The sequence below is a fragment of the Schistocerca serialis genome, chromosome 6, assembly GCF_023864345.2.
Source record: "Schistocerca serialis cubense isolate TAMUIC-IGC-003099 chromosome 6, iqSchSeri2.2, whole genome shotgun sequence".
Taxonomy (NCBI): Eukaryota; Metazoa; Arthropoda; class Insecta; order Orthoptera; family Acrididae; genus Schistocerca; species Schistocerca serialis.
The window spans coordinates 625,415,191-625,436,456 of NC_064643.1; the positions used below are offsets into that span (position 1 = coordinate 625,415,191).

General features: G+C 43.5%; 1 protein-coding gene across 1 annotated transcript in view; it reads right to left on the reverse strand.

Annotated features, from left to right (window-relative positions):
• LOC126483874 (uncharacterized) overlaps positions 1-21,266 on the reverse strand; it is a 300,856-nt gene that overhangs the window by 259,571 nt on the left and 20,019 nt on the right. The window lies entirely within an intron of this gene.

Below are 21,266 nucleotides of genomic sequence, written 5' to 3' on the forward strand. Positions count from 1 at the left end.
GCGCTACAATTTTCTAATGCTGCAACTTCTCTGTATACCACAGCATCATCCGCGAAAAGCCGCATGGAACTTCCGACACTATCTACTAGGTCATTTCCACATATTGTGAAAAGCAATGGTCCCACAACACTTCCCTGTGGCACGCCAGAGGTGACTTTAACGTCTGTAGACATCTTTCCATTGAGAACAACATGCTGTGTTCTGTTTGCTAAAAACTCTTCAATCCAGCCATACAGCTGGTCTGATATTCCGTAGGCTCTTACTTTGTTTATTAGGCGAGAGTGCGGAACTGTATCGAACGCCTTCCGGAAGTCAAGGAAAATAGCATTTACCTGGGAGCCTGTATCTAATATTTTCTGGGTCTCATGAACAAATAAAGCGAGTTGGGTCTCACACGATCGTTGTTTCCGGAATCCATGTTGATTCCTACAGAGTAGATTCTGGGTTTCCAGAAACGACATGATACGCGAGCAAAAAACGTGTTCTAAAATTCTACAACAGATCGACGTATGAGATATAGGTCTATAATTTTGCGCATCTGCTCGACGACCCTTCTGGAAGACTGGGACTACCTGTGCTCTTTTCCAATGATTTTGAACCTTCCGTTCCTCTAGAGAGTTGCGGTACACGGCTGTTAGAAGGGGGGCAACTTCTTTCGCGTACTCTGTGTAGAATCGAATTGGTATCCCTTCAGGTCCAGTGGACTTTCCTCTGTTGAGTGATTGCAGTTGCTTTTCTATTCCTTGGACACTTATTTCGATATCAGCCATTTTTTCGTTTGTGCGAGGATTTAGAGAAGGAACTGCAGTGCGGTCTTCCTCTGTGAAACAACTTTGGAAAAAGGTGTTTAGTATTTCAGCTTTACGCGTGTCATCCTCTGTTTCAAGGCCATCATCATCCCGGAGTGTCTGGATATGCTGTTTAGAGCCACTTACTGATTTAACGTAAGACCAGAACTTCCTAGAATTTTACTTTCGAATTCACTGAACGCTTCACGCATAGCCCTCCTTACGCTAACTTTGACATCGTTTAGCTTCTGTTTGTCTGTGAGGTTTTGGCTGCGTTTAAACTTGCAGTGAAGCTCTCTTTGCTTTCGCAGTAGTTTCCTAACTTTGTTGTTGAACCACGGTGGGTTTTTCCCATCCCACACAGTTTTACTCGGCATGTACCTGTCTAAAACGAATTTTACGATTGCCTTGAACTTTTTCCATAAACAATCAACATTCATCTTTAACGCGTTCTCGGCCTTCCAAAAAATAGTTTGTACCAGCGAAAAACTTGTGTTCTTGATGAGGAACGATCCCCATAGTCCTGTTTCAGCTTTCCAAAGGTCACGCTGGCGGCTTCCCGATGTTTAACACAAAACTTGATGGCATAACTTTGCTCCAAGTTCCACCGTTCCATTTTCTTAACACGCAACAAAAACACAACTTCACTGATGGCCCTGTCAAAAATCACGTGATGGCTGTACGGAGCTGAAATTCGGACTGAGCATCTGGAAGGGATGAACACACCGCAGTATGGTCAATCTCATTGCTTTTCTCACATACTTCATATACGGCAAATAAAAAGATGATTCCAGAATGAAATTTTCACTCTGCAGCGGAGTGTGCGCTGATATGAAACTTCGTGGCAGATTAAAACTGTGTGCCGGACCGAGACTCGAACTCCGGACCTTTGCCTTTCGCGGGCAAGTGCTCTACCAACTGGGCTGTCCAAGCACGACTCACGCCCCGTCCTCACAGCTTTACTTCTGCCAGTACCTCGTCTCCTACCTTCCAAACTTAACAGAAGCTCTCCTTCGAACCTTGCAGAATTAGCACTCCTGAAAGAAAGGATATTGCGGAGACATGGCTTAGCCACAGCCTGAGGGATGTTTCCAGAATGAGATTTTCACTCTGCAGCGGAGTGTCTGCTGATATGAAACTTCGTGGCAGATTAAAACTGTGTGCCGCACCGAGACTCGAATTCGGCACCTTTGCCTTTCGCGGGCAAGTGCATGGCTAAGCCATGTCTCCGCAATATCCTTTCTTTCAGGAGTGCTAGTTCTGCAAGGTTCGCAGGAGAGCTTGTGTTAAGTTTGGAAGGTAGGAGACGAGGTACTGGCAGAAGTAAAGCTGTTAGGACGGGGCGTGAGTCGTGCTTGGGTAGCTCAGTTGGTAGAGTACTTGCCCGCGAAAGGCAAAGGTCCCGAGTTCGAGTCTCGGTCCGGCACACAGTTTTAATCTGCCAAGAAGTTTCAAAAATATGATTCTTCCTTACTAAAACCTCCCGCACATTCACCTGACAGTAATAAAGAGAAGAGTCGCGACTTACGATTCTGAACACTGTCACCATCTAGTACCCAGTGTTTCGTGCCTGTATCTGGGTGTCGTATAACATGACACGGAACACACGAACGCAGTCTGTCGCCACACCACACACTTGACACACACTCTCGCCGCGTCGCGGCTGCTTTACGCCTCAGACTCGCAACGAGGTCTGCCATCCTCAGCGGCGAAAGAGAACACTCGAGACTGGCGCGGGAGACGCTCTGGCTTCCTTGTAAGTTTGTGGCATTGACACAGTTCAGATGGAGGGGGAATTGCGGCCAATGCGTTTACTAATCCGCTCGCATTAGGGCTCAGGGTTTCCCGGTCAGTCAACAGCTCCTATTCTCCGCGTACTCTTATCAATGAACTTCGACTCCATTGTGCCACTCACTACTGCTGTAGCAGACCATCATGCTGCAGGGACTACCTGAAAAAACTATCTCACAGTCACACAGCTTATGACATATGATTTTCTGGCTGCACCTCTGTGCTATTGTGGGCGCCAGAGGTCAGTTTCCGGCGATGAAGAGACGGCCTTTGCCTAGCTGCCCTGAACGGGAAGTGGTCTGGGCATGCTAGACTGATTCCAAGGGGGGGGGGGGGGGATATTTCCTTGAGAGGCGCTGTTTTCAGCACATGGAAGAAATAATCTTCTGAAGATGCTGGCAGTCAGAGGCGCCTTTTAGAGAAGTGCTATTAGCAATGGCAGGAAGCAGAAAATAAAAGGTTCTGCATTCTGCTCTGAAGGCTGATTGGCTGCAAGGTCTGAAAATTAAAACAATGTCGTGCAGTGGTTTGGAGCTCTCGAAATTTAGCAGTCGGTCGATGCCCCTAGCGGGAGTAGAAGGCCGTCCTGTTCCCTCTGGGGTATTACGAAGTGCATCTCTACAGTCGATCGGAAGCCCGTCTGGGTGATGGAGTCGTGGGCTTTCTGGAGACGAATTTCTAAGTCGCGAGGTTTAGTAATCCAGCATGATCCGCGATGTATTTTTTCGAATACGGGACACCTTGAAAGAATTCGCAAGTGCTTTCCCGATCGCGGGTGTGGAATTCTGCTTAGTCCGTTTCCGGTTTTTCTAGGAGAGGGTTGTGATTTTGTGAGCTTGCACGTTCTCGACAGACAGAGGTTTTGTGTCAGATCTCACACGCAGTAGCCAGCTGTAGGCGGTGTCCTTTGGACGAAGCGTACTCGGTGAGGTTTGACTGAAGCCAACAAATTCCGTTCGTTTCCGTGTAAATTTGAGTGTGGTGTTTTTGTCCGACTTTTTCACTGTTATGTGGCTTTATTTTTGTGACGATACCAGCGCTAGTTGTCAGGAGTCAGCTGGAGGCGGTGTAGTGAAGAGTTAGCGGTGTACGTGTTCCTCCAGTCCACTGGTCTGATCTCAAAGTCTTCGTGAGGGTAGTTAGGTAGCTACAGGACTTTAATTATTAACTTTGCTGTAGTGAAAAGTTTAAAACTGTCCCTCGGGTCAAAGAGAGGCTGGCGAGCCTCACTGGGACTGATTTAATGGTGTTGCAGAATAGGGGATCAATTGTGGTCCAGCAACAAACGTTATCGAATAATGTGCAGAGCAGTACGTCGCATAATTTGTCTCGAGGTTAGCCCAAGTACAAAGCCAGAATTTCGTAGGAGCAGCAAATCTGTGCGCACGTCGTAGTGCGTCGTCGCGTCCCCTCGACGGTGACAGAAATAGTGGCGATGTTTTCCACAGAGCGCAATGCGGAATGCGCCTGCGCCTTACGTCAGGCGTGACGGTCCAGCTGGTGCCGAACGAGTCTAATGCGCTGTACGCTGCATTCTAGTGATGCAGTTGCTGCAAGTCAGGTTCACCTCGTGTGATAAATGGGTACATAGTGTGCTAAAAAGCTACAATTGCGTTTCAGAGCGGAGGAAGTGGTACTATTAATTGACGCACGTCAAAAACATATTGCCGACTGTTTCTCTGAGCTTCACTTAAATATGTAGCAAATAATCCTCTTCTCCGTCATCCCTATTCTTTTCTACCACGTGATTCAACGATACTGTACACTTGTACAGTATATTAGCACTTGTTTGAACGCTGTTCTTAGACAGCACGTGTGGACTGAATAGTTATTTCGCTCGCTGTTTCATTTCCTGGGAAAAGACAAATGCGCAACGATTTAAGTTAGGGGTCCCTGCAGCGCAGAATATCCTGTCCTGTTCCCGCCCCATTTGGGTCCATATCTAAAATAAAATTGAATACCCTTACACTCTAGTTTAAAACAACAACTATCATCTCTCCACCACAAACTAATACAAACAATAATACATCTACTGATAAAATGAAATGATCGTATGTCAACAGGGGAAATTCGGACAGCGAGTTACAAGTCTTTTCAGTTGACACCATTCCCGGCCGGGAACCGATCCGGGCCCACTGCTCGGCGGTAAGAAGCGTTTATTTTACTTACGATAATGTAGTTTAAAGTTATGTGATCTTGCACGATTACTCAACATACTCTGGTCGCCAGACCCAACAGAAAAACAAAAATACGAAACTCGTAATTACATACCACATGTTCCGCTCTGGAACCGAAAAATAAAAGTGTTCCGTTATGGAACTAAACAGCGCAGAGCCATATTTCGATAGTCTGTAATACGCTGATCAACAAATGAAGTCACTTCGGACTTTTGGCAGTGAAGGAGATGTGAGGATAAGTTGTTATGTGCTGGTCGAAGAATGAATAATCATCTTTGAGCATATGCGATAATGTCAAACGACAAGTTTTAACATCGGCGTAAAAATTACAGAGTTGGTACCTCGCGACTCTTCCACGACCGGCATACCCAAGAGTGCTCTCACTAATCGATTCTTACTTTCATTAAACATTTCTATCATTCCTTTGCAAGAGCAAACCTTCATTAAGGAAGTAACCACAAAATGTTTTTAAGAAGTATCTCCATAAGGATCAATGCATTTACTGCAAAGTGAGTTTAATGCACTTGAGTCTGATTACTCGCTCCAAATGGCATATTTTTTTCACTGACGGTTCCTTTTATTAGTTATTGTTTTAAATTACATGTTACACTATTTCATTTGAAAAACCTAAAAGTTATCCCGAACCACGCCAACACTGATACTGGTCTCTTGCTAAATCAAGACTTCGGCTGTAAAAAAAGAGTAAGGGACAAATTGGTTGTTTTGAGCAAACGCAGAATAAAATTTGTGACTTTTTTATTTAGATGAGTCATTGCTTTAAAACGCATCTGCAGTAACGATAAATTTTTAAAATGGTAAATTTCACTCAAAAATTTATTCTTAAAAATTCATCAATGGGTACTTAAGAATGTTACTTGCAAACAGAATGCACTTAACATTGATTTCAATTGACTTACCTGCTGGGCGAATTAACGAAGGCTTATTGCGAAATCTGCCAAAAATACAAATTTAAGAGGTCCGAATTGTTTCTGTTTTTGCTGCTAATATTTGCATTAACAATTTTTCCAATAATAATGTATAACAACTTCCAAAATTAATCTATACTTCAGCAAAATACCAAATTAATTTCAGCAAGCACCTTACTACAGCTCGTAAACAGTGTTAAGGATGGCCCTTAACATTTCAGCCATCACTCTGTCACACAAATTCAGGTACACCATCGTAAGGGCCACAGCTAAACATAGTTTACTTGCTTAAATAACTTTCTCATTTACCTGATTAGCAATAGCTTTTGAAACGCATTAACGTTCAGGAACATATTGAGTATCTTTATTTGAATAGTAGTTATCCACGTCATCCTCAGATTCGTACAAATCGCTCCTGAAAAGCATTTCCCTTGCACAAACACCGGGTGACCGGGTGCGTTACCACTTCTGGCAAACATGTTTTTGGCACTTGCCAATGTTTGCATTACAAATCCTGACAAAGCTGCCATTAGCGAGACTCTGAAATTATCGTCAGAGCTGCCACCTCTTGTTTTATCGTGAAACTATCAACTAATATGAATGCAGCACACCACTTCCATGTTTCACATGCAATAGCTCTATCTCTCATTGACGGTTCCTTAATACCAATGTTTACAGCCGAGGTATTCAAATATTAACGAATGCATGAACAAATAATTTCCGCTATTCAGTAATTAACATGACAGCTTTGACAATTATTATCAATATCGCCAATAATGTTTAACGCGTTTCTTAGCCTGAAAAGCTCCCGTCCATTTGAACTTAGGTAGTTGAGAACACTTTATAGAGAATGTCGTCATGAAGCGTTTGTTTCTACTCGTAGCTTACAGTGCCTTTCCACACTGAAGAAAACTGAATTACATGCACTACTGGCCATTAAAATTGCTACACCACGAAGGTGACGTGCTACAGACGCGAAATTAAACCGACAGGAAGACGATGCTGTGATATGCAAATGATTAGCTTTTCAGAGCATTCACACAAGATTGGCGCCGGTGGCGACACCTACAACGTGCTGACATGAGGAAAGTTTCCAACCGATTTCTCATAACAAACAGCAGTTGACCGGCGTTGCCTGGTGAAACGTTGTTGTGATGCCTCGTGAAAGGAGGAGAAATGCGTGCCATCACGTTTCCGACTTTGATAAAGGTCGGATTGTAGCCTATCGCGATTGTGGTTTATCGTATCGCGACATTGCTGCTCGCGTTTGTCGAGATCCAATGACTGTTAGCAGAATATTGAATCGGTCGGATCAGGAGGGTAATACGGAACGGCGTGCTGGATCCCAATGGCCTCGTATCACTACCAGTCGATATGACAGGCATCTTATCCGCATGGCTGTAACGGATCGTGCAGCCACGTCTCGATCCCTGAGTCAACAGATGGGGACGTTTGCAAGACAACAACCATCTGCACGAACAGTTCGACGACAGACAGGAGCCCCTGCGATGGCGTACTCAACGACGAACGTGGGTGCACGAATGGCTAAAAGGCATTTTCTCGGATGAATCCAGGTTCTGTTTACAGCATAATGATGGTCGTATCCGTGTTTGGCGACATCGCGGTGAACGCACATTGGAAGCGTGTATTCGTCATCGCCATACTGGCGTATCACCCGGCTTGATGGTATGGGGTATCTATCACTGGTTACACGTCTCTGTCACTTCTTGTCGCATTGACGCCACTTTGAACAGTGGACGTTACATTTCAGATGTGTTACGTCCCGTGGCTCTACCCTTCATTCGATCCCTGCCAAACCCTACATTTCAGCAGGATAATGCACGACCGCATGTTTTAGGTCTTGTACGGCCTTTCTGGATACAGAAAATGTTCGACTGCTGCCCTGGCCAGCACATTCTCCAGATCTCTCATCGATTGAAAACGTCTGGTCAATGGTGGCCGAGCAACTGGCTCGTCACAATACGCCAGTCACTAGTCTTGATGAACTGTGGTATCGTGTTGAAGCTGTATGGGCAGCTGTACCTGTACACGCCATCCAAGCTCTGTTTGACTCAATGCCCAGGCGTATCAAGGCCGTTATTACGGCCAGAGGTGGTTGTTCTGGGTACCGATTTCTCGGGATCTATGCACCCAAATTGCGAGAAAATGTAATCACATGTCAGTTCTAGTATAATAGATTTGTCCAATGAATACCCGTTTATCATCTGCATTTCTTCTTGGTGTAGCAATTTTAATGGCCAGTAGTGTATTTACTGTTGGGAACTGGCTAACGATCTGAAGAATGTCACTCCTCCCTCCCTTCCCTCTCTGCCCCCTCTGCTCGCCTTCACTCTGTCCACATAATCACTCATTCACGCACACACCCAAATCTACGTACAACAGGTCTGTGCCCCCCCCCCCCCTCCCCCTCACGCTAATGTCCTTCTTTTAAAACGCGCTACGTTATCTATCTGAATTTATCCTTTAAGCCTCCGGCGTTTGTGACGAGCTTGATTACGTTCACCAATGTGATATAACTTTTCCATCACGCTAACGAAATGACAGTTTCTATCACCAGTCATAGTTACGAAATTATTTTCACGCAGTCACTCATAATACGTAAACGTCATTTGTGACATTTAGTTGTAAGCTGGAACAAGAATGGGAATCCTTCACTCTGACTGTACCTAAAATTGTCTCTTATATTCAATAACCGCTTACCTTGGAGGTAAGTATCGTTGTTGGGGTCCGCTTTTCGTAAACATTATAAATTACCCTTATGCCTCGCTACTCCCAGTTATATTATTGAAACTTAATTGTTTACATACTATGAATGAGTGTGAAACCAAGTGCAGCTATATATATGAATATATATATGAATATACAGTGTAAGCGTGTGTACGAGGGCTCTTCGGAAAGTAAGGTCTGATCAGTTGCAAAATGAAAACCGCAGTGAAAATCAAATCTTTTATTTGTAACAATTAGATGCGCATTCCAACTACTTCTCTGTATAGTTGCCGCCCAGACTGAGACATCTGTTGTAGCATTGTAGTAGCGTTCCAATACCTTTGTCGTCATAAAAACCAGCCACCGGTGCTTCTTACCAATTCTTTGCCCTGCTCTGCAGTTTGTTGTCTGTTCTAAGATGTTGCCTCCATAGCCAGCGGTTCGTGTGAGCAGAGGCGAACATCAGAGGGAGCCAAGTTCAAGATGTACGGTGGGTGACCCAACACTTCCCATCGAAAACTCTGCAAGAGAGTCCTCATTGCCATTGCAGTGCGTGGCCGAGAACTGTCGTGAGGAAAGACATGCATGACACTTACACTGTGTGGGCTACATGAAATCAGGTAAAATCTCTGTCACTCATACTTGGTGGGAGACACTATTTTCTAGGGATATTTACGTGCAAACAGTGCACTCAGAACCGAAAAGAACTATTGACAGGCATACTAGAGACACTGTCCAATACATCTATACAACGCTTCATCACATTTTCACTGTGGTTTCTATTTCGGGATCGTTCGGACCTTACTTTCCGAATAGCCTACATTATCAGACTCACCACGACCACAGTGCCTAGCTTCACATGGTCCAATTAATGTTCCTGTAACACCTTTATCTGATGATGAGCCCGCAGTGGCTTGAAAATTAGTTCATGGTACAGAAAATTAATCTTATGAAAAATTTAAAAAAGCGACTAATTGCAAAGTATACCCAAATAAATCGCTAAGTCTTGAAAGAATTGAAAATATATTACGCTGTGTTTAATGTTTTGTCAATCCTTCGTTGCCAGTAATACAGTATTAATTATATTGAGATAACTTCAGTTTGCAACTGAATAAAAGCAATTTAGTTTTGTCACACGCGTTTCGCCTCAATTTAATTGAAGCGTGTGATATGTTTTGCTGGTTAAACTGTTCTTCTGCCTCCAGTACTATAAGCACTTGTCAATGTAGTAAATAAACTATATAAAAACCTTTCCAGCATGTTACAGCACAACGTGTAATACTATGGAAAAGTGCGTTTACATATCATATTGAGACATTGATCCAGGATTAGCCATACTTCGTCTTTTGACACCTACAAATGACTGATACCTCCTATTGCTCTGAAGTTCAACTTCCCGCAACCCTTTACAGCCGTTCCCGCGGTTCATTACTTCTCCACGTTTTCTGAACCAGTCTCGGTAGATGTTAACAGCGACAGCTCTTTAACGTAAGAACATGTCAGCCTTTGCGGAGATAGAGACACCAGCACAACCGAAGTTGTCGATTTGCGCTTTCTTAAACACCATTCATTCCCGCGCCACAATCGGACACTAACTAACACTGTCACAATAGTTCCGTCACGTCTTGTCGCAGGGCTTACGAGGGAAGTGTCCGTCAATTTCCCGCAGCCGTAAACCTGAGTTTACGTGCGGATCAGGTGATCATTCGATGCTAATGCCGACTAAATATAAGATTCAAGTCATCAACACGTCCAACCGCGATCCTTACAAAGAAACTGACATCACATTATGACGTCTGCCTGCGAAATAACTATGAAATTACGGGAATATTGAAGGTATCACAGGAGAACTAGTCAGCCTGACATCTGACACTGGTCCTAAAACTCGCAAGACGCTGAAAATAACATGACGATATAACAAGCTCACTTCATCACCAAATACCTGCGTCACTGTACAGGCTAACGTGAGAGACCTGTGAGAAAAGTGCATAAAACCAAACGTGTCGGTCTTAATCAGGCTGCAGTAGCAGGCAAAAAAAGAAACAGAATTATGGGAGATGAATAAAGAAATTACTTTCGGGCCAGTGTTTGATGAGCAGCACACGAGAGCTGAAGAACCAGGTAGATGACTGAAACCACAAAATTTCTAGTATGTGGAAGCATGTGTAACTTAAAGAGAAAAAGTACCTAGTATGAAGGGTATTAGAACGTCCGGCAGGGGGCGAGTGAAACTGACACAGAGAATAAAAGCAGCTAAAGATACAGAATCCTTGCCTCACACAAACACGGTTTGTATGTCGACCACGCCCAGTGTTTCAGTTTCCGGCAGTTAATTCCTACTCAGCACAGCTGTGCTTAGCGTTTGTAACCTTTTGGTCAAGAAGTTTTCTTTTGATTTTCTTGTAGATGAAAACTACTATCACACTTCGTTTAAAATTGGTTTTTTATTATTATTTGTAACCAAATATGTTTAGGCAATGGCCTTACCGCAGTGGTTACACCGGCTCCCGTGAGATCACCGAAGTTAAGCGCTGTCGGGATGACCATCCAGGCCGCCATGCGCTATTGTCATGTTTCGGGGTGCACTCAGCCCCCCCCCCCCTCAGCCTCGTGATGCCAATTGAGGAGCTACTCGACCGAATAGTGGCGGCTTCGGTCAAGAATACCATCATAACGACCGGGAGAGCGGTGTGCTGACCCCACGCCCCTCCTATCCGCATCCTCCACCGAGGATGACACGGCGATCGGATGGTCCCGGCAGGCCACTCGTGGCCTGAAGACGGAGTGTGTGTATAAATATGTTTAATCCAGTTGTTTAGGCATTTTCATAGGCCTGCAAAAAATAATTGCTTGCTTAAACATAGACATTTCTATTTGTGATACATAGTGTTTTGTAACAATACTTTAGGGTCACCATCTGCATCGATGCTGCGCAATACACCTTACGGTGCGTGGCGGAGGGTACCCCGTATAGTCATTTGTTTTCCTGTTCCACTCACAAACAGAACGATGGAAAAGCGACTATCTGTATGCCTCCGTAGAGCCCTAATTTCTCGTAACTTATATTCGTGGTCCTTACGCACAATGTATGTTGGAGGCAACAGAATCGTTCTGCAGTCAGCTTCAAATGCCGGTTCTCTAAATTTTCTCAGTTGTCTTCCTAGAAAAGAATGTCGCCTTCTCTCCATGGATTCCCATTTGAGTTCCCGAAGCATCTCTGTAACATTGACGTGTTGTCTGAACCTAACAGCAGCAAATCTAGTAGCCCACTTTTGAATTGCTTCGATATCTTTCTTGAACCCGATCTAGTACGGATCCCAAACACACGTAGTACTCCAGAACATGTCGCACTAGCGTCCTACTTGCAGTCTCCTCTGCAAATGAAACATATTTTCGTAGAATTCTCCCAATAAAGCCAAGTCCACCATTCGCTTTTCTAACTGCAATCCTCACAGGCTCGATTCACTTCAAATCGCTTTCCACCGTTTCGTCCAGATATTTAAACGACTTGACTGTGTCAAGCAGCATACTACTAATGCTGTATTCGAACGTTACGAGTTTGTTTTCCCTACTCATCCACATTAACTTATATTTTTCTACATTTAGAGCTAGCTGTCATTCATCACTCCAACTAGAAATGTTGTCTAAGTCATCTTGTATCCTCATACAGTCACCAGTCACTCAACGACGACATCTTACCGTGTACCACAGCACCATCTGCTAACAACCACAGATTGCTGCCTACTCTGTCCGCCAAATCATTTATGTATGTAGAGAAAACAGCGGTCCTATCACACTTCCCTGGAGCACTGCTGACGTTAGCCTTATCTCTGATGAGCATACGCCGTCGAGGACAACGTTCTGAGTTCTATAACCTAAAAAGTCTTCGAGGCGCTCACATATCTGTAAACCTGTTTCATATGTTCCTATCTTCTTTAACAGCCTGCAATGGGGCACAGTGCCAAACACTTTCCGAAAATCTAGAAGTATGGAATTACCTGTTGCATTTCATTCATAGTTCGCACCATATCATGTGAGAAAAGGGCAGGCTGAATTTCGCACGAGCAATTCTTTCTAAATCCATGCTGATTCGTGGACATAAGCTTCTCGGTCTCAAGAAAATTTATTATATTCGAACTGAGAATATGATGAAGGAGTCTGCAGCAAACCGATGTTACGGATATAGGTCCGTAATTTTGCGTGTCTGTTTTTTCGCCCCTCTTATACACAAGAGTCACCTGCGCTTTCCTCCAGTCGCTTGAGACTTTGCGTTGGGCGAGAGATTCGCGATAAATGCAAGCTAAGTAAGGGTCCATTGCCATAGAATACTGATTGAAAACTGAATTGGGATTTCATTTGGACCTGATGACCTATTTGTTTTCTACTCCTTCATTTGTTTCTCCATGCCAGGGATGCTTATTACTATGTACTCCATACTGGAGTCTGTCTGATAGTCAAACGACGGTATGTTTGTACATATGTCTTATGTGAATGTGAAATATTTACAAGAAGAGGACATAGGATGTGCACTTGGTCTCATGTCTCCTATGTTTCAAGTTTGTATATTACCTCTTGTGTAAGCATTTCTGGACTCTAAATTCTTCAATATGTTTTCCCTTAACTGCATGTCACAAACTTGCTATTCACTGCAATCAACCTTGCAGCTACAGACTAGCTGTTCACTGAACTTGACCATGTTTGGTTAACTGAGAGCGATCAAGAAAACTGCAGCAGACTGAAGGTAGCAGTGGGATGGGGAGGTATGGTAAGTGGAGTTGTTGTATGCTCGAAGGTGAACTTCACACCACATATATAAAGTGGAGTGTATTTGTATGTGTCTGGGACCACCTCCCAAGCCTCTGGATCGAGTACATCCAAATATGGCTCAGAAATAGCAAACTGCATCGATACAGACAGCACTGTGTGGTTTATAACCTCCTAGTTGCAATAGGAGCAGAGATATGGTAAAAGCATCCTCTAACATATGGGTTGTCTCTGCATGACAGGCATGTTGCGTGGGAACAGTATTGGCCTCCCTTATCGATCTGCTTTGCTGGGCAACCTTCACATCAGGGGTAAGAAACAGTTTTCCAGCCCCTAATGTGTAGGCTGCGTTGCACAGCAGGTGCGTTTAAACAGGAGTATTACTGCCTGCTTCATCAGCCTTCTTTGTGTGACAACCTACACGTCAGAGGCAACTTAAGTTCCTGACATGTAGGTGACCCTGAATAGCAGGCATGATGAGTAGTACCAGCCCTCAGGGGACTGGACAGAGAGACAGTAGGCAGGAGGGCGTGGGCAGATGAAGAGAGGAAAGGGGAGGGGGCCGAGAGGGAGGGGAGGAAGAGATGGACAGAGAGAGAAGAAGGAGGGGACAGATGGAGGGGAAGGTGGAGACAGAGAGAGAGGCGAGGGCGAAGTTGACAGATGTCTGGTGAGGAGGAGATTGACAGAGCAGAGACAGGCAGTGGAGGAGTAGATTGACACAACATTCCATTTCTTCTGTCATTACTGCGCAAGATTTTCATCTCTGTTATAACTCCAGTGAGGTGGTGAGTTTCTTGTGTTAATTGAGCCGGCCGTCGTGGCCGAGCGGTTCTAGGCGCTTCAGTCTGGAACCGCGCGACCACTACGGTCGCAGGTTCGAATCCTGCCTAGGGCATGGATGTGTGTGATGTCCTTAGGTTAGTTAAGTTTAAGTAGTTCTAAGTTCTAGGGGACTGATGACCTCAGATGTTAAGTCCCATAGTGCTCAGAGCCATTTGAACCATTTTTTTGTGTTAATTGATCTGCGTATATGGAATGGGCAGATCTGCTCTTTAATGCTCATAGGTCTTTTCTGAATCAAATATCAAAGTCTCTCACAGTTATTTAAATATATTTGGAGGTTTATCTGTTACACCTTAAACTATAGATCCCTGATCAATTATATTTATCTCACATCTCGATTTATGAGAGAATTTAGCTCTTTTTCAGCAGAGGCGTGGTCAGTATCTGTCTTAAAAAGCTACCACCTGTTACTACAGAGCTGCACATAACTTATGGAACATTACATGGCCTTGTTGAAGCACAGGCCGTTCACTTTCCGTTCCTTCATGGTTTCTGTTTGCAAGCTCTTTCCGATCCACGCTATAAGCGGTGTATCACAGAGAAATTTTAATACCCACTTAGCTAATTGTACAATCTGTTTTGCGAGAGAATCGAAATTAACCGGTTTTGCTCCTCTACTAAGACACTGTTTACAGATCAGAAGCAATCTGCGGGAACAGTTCTCTTTTGTTAATACCATTTTTCCTAATTTTCACAGCACAGTTCTCCCATGTACCGGAAGAGGGAGCCCCTCTCCGGGAGGGGGAGGTAGGGAGCGAGGGGGAGGGGAAGGGGGAGGGGGAGAGGGAGGGGGAGGGAGAGAGAGAGAGAGAGAGAGAGAGAGAGAGAGAGAGAGAAGGGGAAAGGGGATTTTGACCGACTGAAAATTGTACGACCTTAGGAAACTCCAATGAGGTAGTTGTGTCCCGCGTCTTCATAATGCAGATAGCGTTACTAGCACTTTTTCACTTGATCACCAAATTCCGATGTTGGAGACATGAGATGTCTTTTACGATTGGCGATTCGTGTACCTCAGCAGCATGATATAATTACCTCGCCTGGAGAGGCGAGAATGTCGGTTGCTGCAGTAGGAAATGTGACTCTTCACGCTTCATGATTACTCGAATTTGCGTGCTTTAGATGGGGCGCTGCACATAACTGAATTCAAATTGACGTCACAGATCCGGATGTTTATGGCTGAGATCGCGTGCAATAGGCTACGTTCGCGTCCAGTGAGCAAGGAAACGCAGCCGTCTACACCACGTAACACTAAGAGACAATTCTTTTGGCTGAACTGTTCACTTTCTGGAGTTAAATGTTTTGTGAGTCAAATGTCTCTCTTTCTAGTTAGTACGGGATTCCGAGCAGAAATTTCATGTGGTATGAGAATATTAACAGTTCTTTCGACTATAGCTTTACGTAGTGATAAATTTTAAAATAACCGAAGTAGCGTATTGCAGTGAAGGACGAGCGCTTTTCACAAGCCAAGTTTCATTTAATATGGCAACAAAGTACGGAATAAAATGACCGCAAGCTACTGGGATAGACTCTACGGTACGATGAGGGAACGATTCAACACTGTGCACTCTAAAGAGAGAAGTACATGTTGGGATTTTAATGAACCAATGGGAAAAGCTGGCATCGGCAATGGATAAAGCATAATGGACCATTTGCAAGCCGTAGTCGAAATTAGACAGGAACAATAAATATGACATACCACTGGGCCTACCGTTCTTGGATTTTGAGTGGTTTTGATTCTGTTTAAATGAACTCTACATTAACAACCATTAGGAAACAAGATATTGATTTTACCAATCATAGTATTGTGTGCTGAAGAATATATAGTTCAGTATTCATTTCCAGCCGAAGAATTTCAGAACTGAAAGACGATTCACGTAAGGACATTTGATATCATAGAAGCAATTCCAAGTAGTGCTGGAGGAAGTTTTCAGATCCTTAAACTGCGAAAACAAAGAAGCAGGTAGTGTTATCGGAACATATCTGAACCACCTACGTTTTGATGATGTCATAGTACGGTTAGCCCCTCGTACAGAAAAATTTCAGTACGGAATGGAAGTTCTTTACGTCGTTTATATGAGATAAACTGACGCTACAGCATTCATTTGGCACGCTGGTGTCCAAAGCGTCACGAAAACAGATAAGTGTAAAATCCATGTAACTTGTACGTTTATTTACGTATATAAGCTGGCTTCTGGTATTTCCTTTGTGTCCGAGTAAATCTGCGTGTGTCAGATAAATTCTCCTCGCAAACTTAAGCCCAAAATTTAAATGTGCTTTGCGTATTTATTGTATCAAACTCGTGCTTATTTCGCGATATACTGTGTATTTTCGAATGCTGAGTGCCACGAAAAACGTATTTTGTGTTATAGTGTCAGTCTTAATCAACATTTATGCTTTATACAATTTTAGTGATAATGTCCTCGTTCAAAAATTCGGGCTCCCGAACTTCAGTGAGTGTCAATGTGAACAAACGTACTTTTGTGAGTATTTTCGAAGGTTAAGTTGTAGATTGTAGCATATGTCGTAGTAAATCGGCATTTTGTGATTTATAGTTATCTATCATATTACAACTAAAATATCATATTACATTTACTTTTTCCTTTCAGCAGGAGTGTATATTATCTCATTTGTCGTAAATTAACGCTAGCTTCGAGTTTGTTAGCGCATACAAGCTCAAAAGCTTCAAGTTTAGTAACTTTTTTCCCAGATATGTCAACTGCCCTGATGAAAATCTCATTTCATGTACTAATTGCTTCAGTTTTTTTAACTTAATAGATCCAGAAATTAAAAGAGAATTAGCAAACTTATCTTAAGGTTCTTTGTTTACTGCTGCGTAAAACTTTGCACCAGCCAAATGCAGCCCCACTGTGAATGCTGTTCTCGAACAGGGGATGAGTTAGTTGCTGCTCGTAAACATCTGGAAATCGCCTTTACTTCTGTCAGGTGATTGGAAGATGCTGCGAATGGGTGTTTTTGGAGGGCTCCCGACAGTCCTGGCCGGCCGAAGTGGCCGAGCGGTTCTAGGCGCGTCAGTCGGGAAACGCGCGACCGCTACGGTCGCAGTTTCGAATCCTGCTTCGGGCATGGATGTGTGTGATGTCCTTAGGTTAGTTAGGTTTAAGTAGTTCTAAGTTCTAGGGGACTGATGACCTCAGATGTTAAGTCCCATAGTGCTCATAGCTATTTGAACCATTTTGACCCGACAGTCCTGTACCAGAGATATCAGTCTCATCTCAGGTACTATTTCTCTTCTGTGGATATCATCACTACTCCTGTGCTTGACCACGAATGACGTGTCCATGCTAGGGGTAGGTGCTCTGTACAGGGGAGACAGGGAGCAAGGGCCGGCCGCGGTGGCCGTGCGGTTCTGGCGCTGCAGTCCGGAACCGCGGGACTGCTACGGGCGCAGGTTCGAATCCTGCCTCGGGCATGGGTGTGTGTGATGTCCTTAGGTTAGTTAGGTTTAAGTAGTTCTAAGTTCTAGGGGACTTATGACCTAAGATGTTGAGTCCCATAGTGCTCAGAGTCATTTTGAACAGGGAGCAAGGGTAACTCAGAGTGATATACCCATCACCATGCTGAAGAGGGAAAAGAATGCAACCAAAGGCAGATTGTGGCGCACGTTGGAGCAATCGGTGCCTTTCGTCTTGGCTCCGAGGACATACTTGGGTCACTCCGGCGACAGACAGAAGTTTTAGTTTAGGAGACTCTCCATCCAGTCCAGATAACGATACCTGTGGGCGACCCAAAAGTGTTAGTATAAGATCCAAGAAATGCCATCTATAGGCGAAAGTATTAAAATCCTAGTGATTAACTGCCAAAGCATCCACAAAAAGGGAGTTTGAAGCACTCCTAAAAAGCAATGGGGCTAACACAATAGCTGATACAGAAAGCTCGATAACACCTGAAATTTATGTCAGAAAGGTTTTGGGGGAACATATAAGTGTATATCAAAAGGATTGGCTAATGGTGAACACCTGACCCATTTAAGGACACACTACAATTCTCAGCTCTAGGCCCAAGTCCAGGAAGTTGCAGTCTAGCTTATCACCGGCCGAAGTGGCCGTGCGGTTCTAGGCGCTGCAGTCTGGAACCGCGAGACAGCTACGGTCGCAGGTTCGAATCCTGCCTCGGGCATGGATGTGGGTGATGTCCTTAGGTTAGTTAGGTTTAACTAGTTCTAAGTTCTAGGGGACTAATGACTTCAGAAGTTGAGTCCCATAGTGCTCAGAGCCATTTGGGCCATTTTTTCTAGCTTATCCTAGCTAATCTTCGATGATGATTAGTGTTTTAGGGCGCAAGCTAATCTTCGAAGTCTTAGGTTCAGTTCTTCCACTCGACTCAGAACCAGGGGCAGTTGTAGCAACAATGATTACCATTGTACAAAGAGCAACTAAAACAATCATAGAGTTATATGTTCAACAAACTATATAAAGAGGAAACAGAGTCTTATTTCCATAACTAACTTGAAATATTTAGCTCTAGAAAGAAGCATATAGAAGAACTGTGACTCAAATTTAAAAGAATAGGTGACGGAACACTTGATAGATATGTTCCTATCAGAAAAGTTCACGATGAGAGTAACCCTTCATGGTTTACAGCCACTGTAAAGAAGCTCCTAAAGGAACCGAGAGGAACTACCGCAGCAGAATATTAGCGAAAGATCTCTCACGAAACCAAAACCCCGAAAACAAATTTGGTCATATGTTAAAGCTGTTATTGTAACCAAAGTTAGTGTCCAGCTACTCATGGGCGAGAAAGGGACTGAAATTGAGGGTAGCAAATCAAAAGCGTAAACAGGCTGAAGGAAGGGTGGAATATCGCTTATTACTGTTAGCCATTCCGTAGGAGCTGGCTTGGTAACTCCAGCAAACATTTTCATGGTGTTATGTAGCTGGACATCTATTTCTTGTGCTTGTGGGTTCTTTTTCAAAACAGCGGCACAATATTCGGCTGTTGAGAAGACAAGACCAAGAGAAGAAGAATGTAGGGTGAGTGTTGATGCTTTTAGATAATATTATTTCTTGTTTCCAGTTTTTCGTTTGATTTTGTTAGATGCTTTTTGAAAGCAAGAGTTCTGTCAACGGCTACACCCAAGTGATTTGGTTATTTATTGTAAGTGTCGTGTTTTCAAATTATAGTTTGAATTTCTTTCGACGAGTTTATTGTTTTGGTGGAAGGTCGAAAATTCCGTTTTGATGGCGTTTGGGTGAAGGCTTCTCTTGCGAAAATATTTTGCTTTTACAACGAGGTTTGTTCTTAGGATTTCTTCCGTTTAATTGAGCTACACCTTGTTCCAACTACCCAGGCGTCGTCGTACCCAAACTTCCTTGATTTTGTTTTCGGCATGTCTGCAATGTACAAACTAAAGAGAAGTGGAGCAAGTACTGATTCCTACAACAGATTGTTCTTTAATATTCCTGTGAAGTTAATGTCGTATTCCATGATTACATGAAACACTCGCTCGTTTGACACGACGTCGAGTAATCTTGTATATCGCGCCTTCTCTCCCCATTGTATCGTCGTCCGCTGACAGGTCAATGATTGTAGCTATGGTTTTAAGTTTTCTTTGAAATCCTGCTTTGATGCAGGTGGTGAGTGACAGAAGGCTACGCGTGTACCCTAGATAATGATAATGAACAAGCAAACACTACCGATCAGATAATATTGCTGTCTCCTGACCATAAGAAACATTCAATGTATACAAGCCAATGTTTATGTGCACAGCAGTATTTACATCATACAGGGTGTCCCTAGAAAAATGGTCATTATTCAGGGATATGACAAGAACGATCATTCGGAGCAAAAATTTCTAGTAAAAATGGGCTCTAAAATATATTCCTTAAGCGCTATGAGCACTTCGTCTTCGATACTGTGAAACAAATATCTTCTACTACAAGCTCTTTTCTTTCCATGTTTTGAGAAATGCTGGTATGGACCAAAACAAGAGAAAAATATCCAGCAATCATGGGCTAAAACTGCATATTTTAAGAGCTACACGCACTTATTCATCTTCGCTGCTGTGAAAAACATTTTTTTCTGTTGAACAACTGCCCACAGTTCATAAGGTATGCATTTTAGAGTCCATATTTACTAGACAGTTTTTTTCTTGTTTTGGTCAATATTACCTCCTCCCAAAATATGGAAGGTAATAAGCTTGCAATAGAAGACATTAGTTTCAAAGCGTCGAAGATGACGGGCTCATAGGTCTTAAGTAATACATTTTGGAGCCAATGTTTACTGGACTTTTTCGCGTCAAATGATCGTCCCTGTCATATCCCGAATAGTGAACATTTCTCCTGCGACACCATATATAGATCGCTAAATTGGGAGAATGGAGCGGCCCCCAAAGAAAGCGCTGCAGATGACACAGTCACAGACAAGAAAACTCACATATAAGATTCTGAAGTTCCGTAAAGAAGAGAACACGAAGACCTCACTATGACTTCTAGAATATGGTAGGGCAAATCAACTTTAATCCATGTGCACGTCGGAGAGATTCCTAAAAGAAAAGCCTATGACTGCTTTTCTCTAACTGCGATCTGACGCCAATCGAACTGATTAGGAACATAGTCAAACAATATGTATCAGAAAGAAATATCAAGAATCTTTCGTTTAACGTTTTTAAGAGACTGAAAGGAAATTGCACAAAAGACAACTGGACTAAAGCGTGTGTGTACGGAAAAGTATTCGAAGACGATTTAATGCGACAGGTTGGACTTGAAAACAGTGTCAAAAAGTGGGAAGACACTGACACTGTCACATCCAGTGAATCGGAAGGAAATCCTACCGATACGGCAACAGCGTTTATTGATGTAGATGATAAAGCCATAGTCTAAAGACGTTGCATATACTACAAGCTTTACGACTAAAGAAGCGTTACTGGCAAGTAATGCTTTTGTTCTAACGATTTACAAGCTTGTATTTACCCGGAGTCAGTATGTATGGAACGGAGTGTTCCTACAATTCCCGCTGCCTCTGGGGCGATGCGGTTGCTATGTGAAAAACTCCAGCGCCTTTGCTGTTCAGTAGAGAAGTTGTGCCAGACAAGTGCTACCTAGGAGAAAGATGCTGCCTCTGTGGAGGAGGTAATGGAGTCTGCTGACACCACATTTCGACATACCGTTTCACGGCAGTAAATTCTGGCTCGGTTACAGACTACGCCATGGCTTTTAGTTAAAGAAAAACTTACGAATCCATCTCACGGTCGCTGCAGACTTTACTTTCCTAAAGTATCTTTTAAACTA